The sequence below is a fragment of the Urocampus carinirostris genome, chromosome 13, assembly GCF_059441175.1.
Source record: "Urocampus carinirostris isolate Australia breed hairy pipefish chromosome 13, RoL_Ucar_1.0, whole genome shotgun sequence".
NCBI classification, from domain to species: Eukaryota; Metazoa; Chordata; class Actinopteri; order Syngnathiformes; family Syngnathidae; genus Urocampus; species Urocampus carinirostris.
The window spans coordinates 3,071,392-3,081,681 of record NC_142361.1 but is presented as its reverse complement, the minus strand read 5'-3'; the positions used below and the strand labels follow the sequence as shown (position 1 = coordinate 3,081,681).

Here is a 10,290-nt window from a genome sequence, read left to right as displayed (position 1 = left end):
ATGAAGTGCCCACAATACGACATAGCCAGGGCCAAGAACATGGAAAAGGGCTCCCCCAAAAAAAACACCGGCTTCCGTGCAAAATATTTGCCCATCAAGTACCCATTACCCCATAAGCCCCCCATTGATACAGTGTCCAAAGTATTGTTCCCTCAGGATGACTCCTTGGGAGCAGCTTGTGACAAGAAGAACCAGGCCATCAAGGCACAAGATAGAACTTTTGGCGATACGAAAGACGACAGCGGCTACTTGTCCTTGCACAACAGCCACATTGACGGAGGAGAAGATGACGGTCACCGAAACCCCCTGTTCATGCCTCAGCCTACTGTGATACCAAAGAAATCACCCCAATGTGAAGACGAGGTTGTTTCTGACTGCACTCTGAGCTTAGGGAATGCCTCCACACCAGAGGTGGGAACCAATCAAGTCTTCCACCCCTTCTGTGCAGTTTAACAACCCTAACCTGCCCATCATCAGATAGATAGATAGCTAGATAGATAGCTAGATAGCTAGCTAGATAGCTAGATAGATAGCTAGATAGATAGCTAGTTAGCTAGATAGTTAGCTAGATAGATAGCTAGATAGATAGCTAGATAGCTAGATAGATAGACAGATACTTTATTCATCCCCGAAGGGAAATTCACATTTCCAGCAGCATCCCTGAGCTGAGAACAATACAATAATAAAGCAAAAAGAATACAATATACAAATACCCAGTGTGACGTGCAAATGCCCACTGTAGCGTGTTATATAGAATAACTAAATAGTGCTACACAGAATACATATTGCAATAAGATTCGGTAATATGCAATGTAGGTGGTGTGGTTTACTGTGGGCTTTTACTCTGCCGGGTAGAGTTAAAGAGCCTCATGGCATGAGGAAGAAAAGATCTCTTCAGTCTGTCTGTAGTACAAGACAGTGACAGCAGTCTGTCGCTGAAACTGCTCTTCTGTCTGGAGATAATGCTGTGTAGTGGATGCGATGGATTGTTCATGATTGACCGCAGCTTTTCCAGTGCCCGTCTCTCAGCTACTGTTGCTAGGCTGTCCAGCTCTTTGCCCACAACAGAGCTCGCTTTCCTAGCCAGTTTATTGAGACGAGAGGCATCCTTCTTCTTGACGCTTCCTCCCCAACATGCTGTCGCATAGAAGAGGGCGCTTGCCACTACTGTCTCATAGAATATTTTCAGGAGCTTTTTGCAGATTTTGAAGCCTTCTGAGGAAGTAAAGTCGGCTTTGCCCTTTCCTACATAGAGCTTCTGTGTTGGCAGTCCAGTCCAGTTTGTTGTCCAGCTGCACACCCACGTATTTGTAGGTCTGGACAAATTCTACACATTCTCCTTTGATGGTTACAGGAACCGGGTGAGTTCTGGTTCTCCTGAAGTCCACCACCATCTCCCTGGTTTTGGTGGTGTTTAGGTGCAGGTGGTTTACGTCGCTCCATCGGACAAAGTCCTGAATCAATTTCCTGTACTCCTCCTCCTGCCCATCAATTTCCAACAAGCAGTTTGTCAGGAATTTGCCAAAAATTACAGCTTGAATAAATGGTAGGCAAATATTTGTTTACTTATTTATGAGTGCTCCTTGTTAAGAACATTCAATGCGAAAGTAAAACTATAATATTTGTTTTCCCTTACATTTCCCTGTGTCAAATTCCAGTTCTCAAAAATTGATTTTTTTTTCCGTTTTAGTTATGACTTCAGCGTTGTCTCCAAGGTGGCAGAGGATCATATGCTTTACCTGGTCAGCGTATGGGCCTAGAGTTTTTGGAGGTACAGTAGTAAAGTAAAAGTTCTCTGGTACACAGTGGGTGGCACATCCTTGTGGCCGTGAAATATCAATGGTGTTTTCACCAATTGCAGTTGTGAGGAGGTGAGCAGAACATGGAGAACGATTATTCGTCAGGACAGCGCTGCTATGAATAGGTGCCGGCAAGCTGAGCAGAATCTTCAGGTGAGGTTATGAACAATTTTTGTGATGGAGTTACAATATCACTACCGTACCATTTCTGGGATTAGGAACTCTTTCAGTAATGTGAAGAGAAAACATGTCCAGTCTACCAATTGTAAATGCAGGGTTTTACATGGCCAATTTATCAAAGTCAAATGTAAATGTTAGGCCAATGCTGGCTCCTGACACTACAGCAGAGCCGGTAACATTACTGAGCACTCCTCTCACCCCGGCCACCACCTTTTTGACCTAATGCACTCTGGGAGATGCTAAAGGTCCCTTAAATCAAAGACCAACAGGCTCTGCGACGCCGCTACAGTGCCATCACTTCCCTGAACAAGCACACAAGCCTGTAAAAATCGGTTGTACGGCACACAAGTGTGCCCCAATATATTCTTAAGAACATATGGAGCTGGTGCAAGACAGTTTGGTGCTTACTTTTGTTTTGTTTTCATACTGTGATTCCATATCAAACTAAACCGTCAAAATCTTCATCCTCTGATTCTGACCAGAACAGCTTTGCTAAATCTCCATTAAAAGGTTCACATTTTTCACTTAAAGAGTCATTTTCGGAAAGCTCAAACGAAAGTCCCGGCAGACACGTGAACCCAAGCGTCGCTAATCTATTCTGTCCATTATAATCTGCTGAAAGTTCCTGCGCCACCGTAGTCCTGGTCTGGGTGGAAAAATTACACAGTTTCATAAAACGAAAGCACTTAGACGATAACAATAACATTTAAAATTCCTAGATACGCTACAGCGCTAGCATCCATGAGTACTTCTGCAAACAATGCATTGCGTGCAACGTCACATGTCTTCTTGGGTAGGAAACAGATTCATAGAAGTCACAGAAGATGGATAGATTGGAAGTGTGAACAGTCTAACGAAAACACCAAATGTTGTGCAGGTCTTGACTCAGCAAAGGCTCAACCTGTGACCCCCCAGTACCCGGTAGGTGCCCAACCCTAAGGCCACAGAGCTGGTCTCTGTCTGCGGCTTTACATGACTCGCAGGGCGCACTGCAGGATACGGCACGATGCACAATTTGAAGAAAATCTAACAATTTTATGTGTACCTATGGTCGTGAAAATATGGTAGATATTTTTCTTTATATTTAATGTGAAATGTTACTGATAAAGTCATTGCACATAAAATTTAGGCCAGAATACAACTATTACCATGTAAATATTACCAATCTAATTGTGAGTGTTTCCTACACAAATGTATTTGCATGTCAACGAAAACGTTTAGACTATTAATTCCAGCATTCGTACGGTACTTGACATCCTTGAAAATGTTTGAATTTTAGTGTTGTGTTTTGAAGAGTTAAAGTACTTAAATTTTAGGTGAAGTGCTTGTAAAGGCTATGATGCCATGTTTCTTAGGTTCGGGTTGGGAGCTAGGGTTTGGGCTTTAAATAAGGGGTTCAAAAATGTTTATGGTCCTGAAAATTGGATTAGGACTAGTTTTATAAACTATAAACTGCTTCTTATTAGGGTATTAAACTAAATTAAGGGTTCTGAAATAAAGTTGGGGCCAGGGTTTTTAGCCAGAGCTAGGCGTGTGTTTAGGAACTAGGGTTTGAGCTACATATTAAGGTTCTAAACTGTATGTAGGGTTCGAAAATGCGTTTAGAGCTAGGGTTACAGCTTAAAATGGGGTTTGGGCTTGGGTTTGAGCGCCATATTACGTTTCTAATCTGAATGTAGGATTTAAAAATGTGTAACGAGCTACGGTTACGGGATTAGGGCTAGGGTTACAGCTAGGTTTAGTTGTAGGGTTAGGGGGTAGGGGTTGTTACGGTTTTAAACAAATTTTAGGGTTCCTAAATAATGTTTGGGTTTGAAACCGTTGTGATTTGCACTGGACTTCTTTAAATTGTTCTGTAAAATTTGGAAAATTGGCTTTTAGAGTCTTTAAAAAACCCGCTTGAATTCTCCCTTAAAAAGGGTGTACGAAACATGAAATTCAGACTAAAACATAACATTGCTATTTTTCCTCTTAATTTTCAATCAAGTGTCATTACGGTCCCTGAAGCAAAAGAGTTCTGTCCTTACGAGGGACTGGTTGCATCTCGAGTTGTTCTGTCCTGCATGCAGAACGTGGCTGCACCACATTCTCCCTCTGCAACCTCGTCCTCATTGAGTGCTGGTGTAAATAGACGGAAAACACCATCGGAAAAAGGGGGCCAGTCTACCTCTCAGTGTTCACGCTTCGATGAATACATTCAGGTTAGTCTTCGGCAATTGTTTTGAAAATTGACTATCATATTGTGTATGAAGAACAGACTTGAGGTTAAAAAAAATATTCACGATATTTTGAGGAAGAAACCTTTTTGATATATAGCTTCAACCAGTGGTCTGCAATATTTTCTGTACCACCGACCAGTTTAATATCTGACTACATACTCGCGGCCTGGCCCAATCATGACATTGCAGGGTTCGTATGGGTTTTTGAAATTTTTGAAAATGCTTTAATTTTAATGTTGAATTCACATGGTCAGGAAAATACTTGAATTGTCGGCAAAGTGCTTGAAAATGTTTGAAATATTTGCCATCACGATGTTTCTTGGCAGTCTGACTATAGACCATGCAATTAATAAATTATTTATTCTTTTAAGTACGTGAAAATGATGCTGACACGCCTGCTCTGATGGCTTGTCATTATGGTGTCATGAGAAGCGTCACCGCTTCCTATTGGTTGCACCCTAGACGACAGCTCTATTTAGAAAACCATCTCTTCTGGCTCTAAAAGGGTTCCTCAAATGTTTCTTTTCATGATCTATCATCAATAATAAAACAAATGGTTTGGTAGTTATATGTTTTGCAGGGGGATCCCTGAAAACCACATGAAATGAGTAGTAAAATATTCACATATCGACCCAAAAATTGTAAACTTCAAATTAATTTTAGCTCTTTACACACTGAACAAGAATACAAAATTCTTGAATACAAATGTACATAAAAAGTACTAACTTATCAGTGCTATAAGTAATAAAATCCAAAACAATTAACTACTTTCAATTCTATATTCACCAAATTGAACACAGATCCTCGGAAAGAATAAAATAGATTAAATTAAGTAATATAAAAAGCAAAGTATCTGCAGTCGATTGAAAGATTAAATGCACTCTGCGTTGGAGCAATCACTATCAATAAAATGAGTCTAAATTTGGCCAATTTTTCTTTTTCTTTTTACGGTACTTTCTTTTTAGTCTTCCAAATGGAACTGAACTATTACCCAAGACTTATAATAATAATAACAATAATAATTTCCTTGTATTGTCATTCTGTGTAACAATGTACACAGAACGAAATGTCGATTGCACCTGACCCGTTGTAGCGAGCCGATGCAGCCGCAGCCAACAGAGGGCGCCGCCGACCACTTTTTAAGTCTTAGGAATGACTCGGCCGGGGCGCGAACCACCGACCTCCCAGTCTCAAAGCGGGCGCTTTACCATCTAGGCTACTGAGCTGGTATTATAGAGCTTTTTCAACAAGTGTGACGTAGCCAAGCTGCGCGTGCGTTTTTAAATCGGAACGGCAGAATTTGTCAGTTTCTAACAGACCATTGACATGAAAAGATGGTATATCATTAATAGGAACGGCTCAAAAAAGCTTAAAGTATGTGCTAGCAGCAAGATGGCGACCTTATTTTATTTATCCAAGTTGATGACAAAAAACAAATTTGTTTTGATCAGCGCTAGATTTCTTCCTTTGAAGGTACTGGAATAATTGGCCCTGAAAGTGCTTCAAAAGTGCTTGAACTTGGTCATGAAAAGGTGTACGAACCCTGATTTGTTGATTCTAACTTCAATTGGTATTTTTTTCCGCCCCTCCTTTCAGGCCGCTAGCACCCTGAAGCAGAACAAATCCCTGCGTCAGTGCAAGCACTGCGGCTTTCCTGCCAAGTACTCACCCGAATCCCAGCGGGCCACATGTATGCGGCCCTCGTGCCACTTTGATTTCTGCACAATCTGTTTGGAAACCTTCCATGGCGCCTCTCTGTGCCGTGTAGGACATTACCGTTGTCGTTTCCCCGCTTCGGGCAGAAACGGCTCCCACCTTCCTGGTAGTGCCCAGAGCAAGAGGAACATCAAGAGGTTGTGACAGGGGTTTGATGCATTTAAATGTAAATGTAAACTCGTTTTTAAAGTGATGCCTTACCAGCACATTTCTAAAGTTCGTTCAGTGCTTGATATCCTTGAAAATGCTTAAATTTTAATGTTTAGTTTAAAAGGTCAGGAAAGTGCTGTTTCTTGACAGTCTGACTCGATAGAACACGCTTTAAAATAAAGAAGCAGATTTCTACACACTGAACAGATTTAAAGTCAAACAACAACAACACAAAATCCCTGCAAATGCCAACCAATGTAGTAAAAATGAAAATCTACTTTTCGCCATTAATAATAAATGGCAAAAAAAAAATCTATTTTCGTCAAATTAGACACAGATCCTCCGAAAAACACACAAAAATATAAATTTCAGTAAAACAAAAAGCAAAAGATCAGCCACTAAGTTCATTCTGTTTCGAAGCAATGAATATCATTAAAATGAGTCCAGCTTTGATTTATTTTTCTGCTTTTTATACATACAGTACTTTCTTTTTTTGTCTTCCGTATTGAACTCAATTATTACCAAACACCTACAGATCCCTTTTCGTGTTTGTAACAAGTTTGAGGTTGCGGCTTTATTTTGGTAATAAAAGTTAAAAAAAAAAAAACAACTTTTGATTGGCGGTGTATTTTTCTTTCCTTTGAAAGTACTGGACAAATTGGCCTTAATAATGCTTAAATTCGGCCTTGAAAAGTTGCGAACCCTGCGAATGAACTGACTCTCCACAAAACCTTTCTAGTCAAACAGCCAGTTGGCATTGTCTTTCAGACTCTCGCTATGCTCAACATCTTGACCTGCAAAAAAATCTTAACACTTTAAGGTATTTAAACGTGTCTTTAGTAGTTGTGAAACATGTTGGCCTGGAGAGGGATGGGTGCCACCAGGCTGTACTTGCCCAAGACAGAACAGGAAATGGTGCCCCTATGACCCTAGTGGTTAAGTAACCAACTGAACAAATATTTACGAGTTTTCTATCAGTATTTTGTTTGAAATAAACGTATGTTTATTTTGATGTTTGTACATATTTACTGTACTGTTTTGTATTGAGATTTTTTTATAAATGTATTATAAAACTGCATTTGAGTCTGACTTTTGGGACAATAATTTTGAAAATGTGTGTGATGCGTTAAAATCCTGGAAAACCTTTTGGGAGTTAGTAACAGAATTATTTCAAGTCGCCTCATAACAGGAGTTAATTTCTGTAGGAGGACAACCATTCATAATGATTTCCATTTAATATAGACAGTATATATGGTGCCTTTCTTATCAGGCTTGTATAACGCCTTTAAGTCTTTTGTTGTTGTCCAATATAGCTCTTTCAACATTTTGGGTTGCCAACCCTTGCCAAATGGATAAAACAGCATGGATGGAGGTCTAAAGCCACGCGTTTCTTAAGCAGTTTCCTAGTAGCTCCCTGGAGCTGTTTATGATGAAAACTGAGGGGGATTGTATGCATATTTATCATAATTTTGTGTTTTTAGAAATAAGACAAAAACATCTTATATGATGTCCAAATCTTTCAAAATCATTTAGATTAAATCACAACAAAGAGCAACCTCAACTTCAGGCACCATAAACAAACATTAAAGAGCATCCCAAATCAAGAAAATTGTAATTACCGTAAATTACGGATTATAGGGCGCACCTGATTATAAGCCGCACCCACCACATTTTAAGAGGAAAACCGATTTTGTACTTACACAAGCCGCACCTGTATACAAGCTGCATGCGTCCACATTAAAAAAATGTAACACAAACACAAAATTAACCCAGACCTTACTTTAAGTCCCGCGATTGAAACTGAATGTCCTTCATTACAGTACACAGTCCAAAAATCACAGCCGGCAAAATAAACGGAAAATGATACCGGTACTCAAGGTTTGATGCAGAGTCAGGTCCTAGCCACAGAGCCATGCAGCGAGAGGGATACATTTCTCGAAATTGAAACAAATGATTTCAAAAATCTTATATACATCATGACATCATCACTTTAGATAAGCTTTATTGCCGCAGGCGTCCGTGCATATTAATTATTAGTCGTCTTTACTTTTTAGCGTCAATTTCAAACGCCACTTTCTGTGAAGTGGGGAGGGGAGATTCAATGAGCTCACTGTTCTCTTTTTAGTCACTCACTCAAGCTTCGTTTATGTCGTGAATGTGCTTGATTGCTGTTGAGATTGTCAAGATTGTTTTCTGTTATTAGTGTCAGTAAATTTGTTCAAACCAAAAAAAAATAGAGAACAAAAACATGTTTTGAATAACGTACTCAGACATGGAAGGATTTTTTCTCACCTGCATTTTGAAACAGAAAGAAAAACAAAGAGGCAACATAACGAGTTGCCTCCATGATGGCTCAATGCATTATTTGCGCCCAATTTCTAGCGCGATTTGCGACCACTTCCGTTTTTTTTTTTTAAATAAAAATAGTTTCTAAAAATAAAAGCAAAAATGATTGCGTTTCAAATAACAAATGTTGAATTAGTAAGACGAACCAGTTAGAAATGTTAGTAAAATGTATCTGACTAAAAAACATCCTCCGTGATGGGTCATAGCTTAATTTGTGCCCATATAGCATACTGTACTTCAATACGGAATCAAACACAACAACATCAAAATACAAGAAATCTGATTCTTATTTCAAGTGTTAGATTATTAAACTGTGCCACTTAATATGTAGTCATGATTGTACAAGTTTTCCAGTTATATTAATTCCATTATTTAATCATAACACAATTATTTTGTTAATCACATTATTTAGTAGTTATAAACAAACTTTATGCTTACACATATATTTGAATGACGTATTTAATTGCTGTATCCATTTGATGTTTCAATGTGTCAATTCATTCAGTGTTTCCCCAGCAATGTTTCTAAGGGGTGTTCTGATCATTCTGCCATCACTTTTTTTCCACAACAAACACAAATGGGTTCAGTCTTAACAAAGGTCACTTTACTCTCTCAGACTGGAAGTTAGTTAAGTTTCATTTTTCAGCTAAGTTTCATTTTTGTCAATCCATTCCCCTTTCCCATAAGAACCGTGGTCCGCCATTTTTCGATGCTCGTTTAAGGACGACTGTTTATAAGCGCTGAATATTGTGTGTATTTTCTCATTTTGTTTCTTTGTAATAAAAGTCCTCAACTATATTCGGTTGCAATCCAGAAAGTTGAAATGAACACATGGAGAGACACGGAGTGTCTACTTTTATAATAGTCATGTTTATTTGTATAGCCCTTAAACAAGCATACTAAACTTTGAAAAAATATATTTCCTATGTATATGAAACATTTATTCATATCTTATTCTTTATTGTTTTATTTATTTTTGCTGCTTGATACCATTGCATTGTTTTACATTGTACTTACAGACTAGGGCTGTCTACAAGCACTACATTTATATTGCCTATCTATCGTAATACTGTTTCTTATCTTTTTTCCCCTCTTCTTTAAAATCTAATATTACATGTTTGTTCAGGAGTTTCACATGCAATCCAATTGTGAACAATGTACACTACAATGTAATCACAGTGATAATATTGCTTTTCTTTTATTGATGTTCATCATGTTTTGTGTACTGTTACCCAATGCTAAATCTATTGCACCCTGGTCATCCTGGAAGGGGGATTGCCACTTGTGAGGCCGTTTCTTAAGGTTTCTTTATTTTCCTTGTGCTGAGGTTTTGAGTTTTTCCTTGCCCGCATGTTGGTTTCAGATCAGGGGATGGTGTCATCGTAAACCTGTGCAATCCTTTGAGACATTTTTGTGATTAAGGGCTATACAAATAAATTTGACCTGACTTGACTTAATCACAAATATTTAAAGGTGTGGTGCATCGTTTGAGGTGTTCTTAAAGAGCTCAAAAGTATAATATTTTCTCTATTAACTATGTGTTATAAACACCCACCTGAGTTCAAAGAGCCTTTATGTATTTTTTCCCCGCTAAACTTATCTGCTTTACCTTTCTTTTACCAACGCTGTTCTGGGACTAGCAACACATTTGGAAGGAGGAAAGTGGGGAAAAGTCGAAGGGTCGGAGAGTGACGTTATACTTTTCATCAGTTTTTTGTTCGTGTAGCAAAAAATGGAAAAAGTAAGAAAAGGCCCATTTCGGTTCAAAACGTCAATCCAAACCCCTAAAAAGATATAAGTTTATTCGAACGTGTCTGGAACATGCACGTACTTGCGGAATGAGCTAACTTAGGCTGCGATCATGACTCGAAGCCAGAAGA

General features: G+C 38.8%; 1 pseudogene; it reads left to right on the top strand.

Moving 5' to 3' along the window:
- Positions 1-6,058, top strand: LOC148353495 (F-box only protein 5-like; annotated as a pseudogene).
- Positions 6,059-10,290: the final 4,232 nt, after the last annotated feature.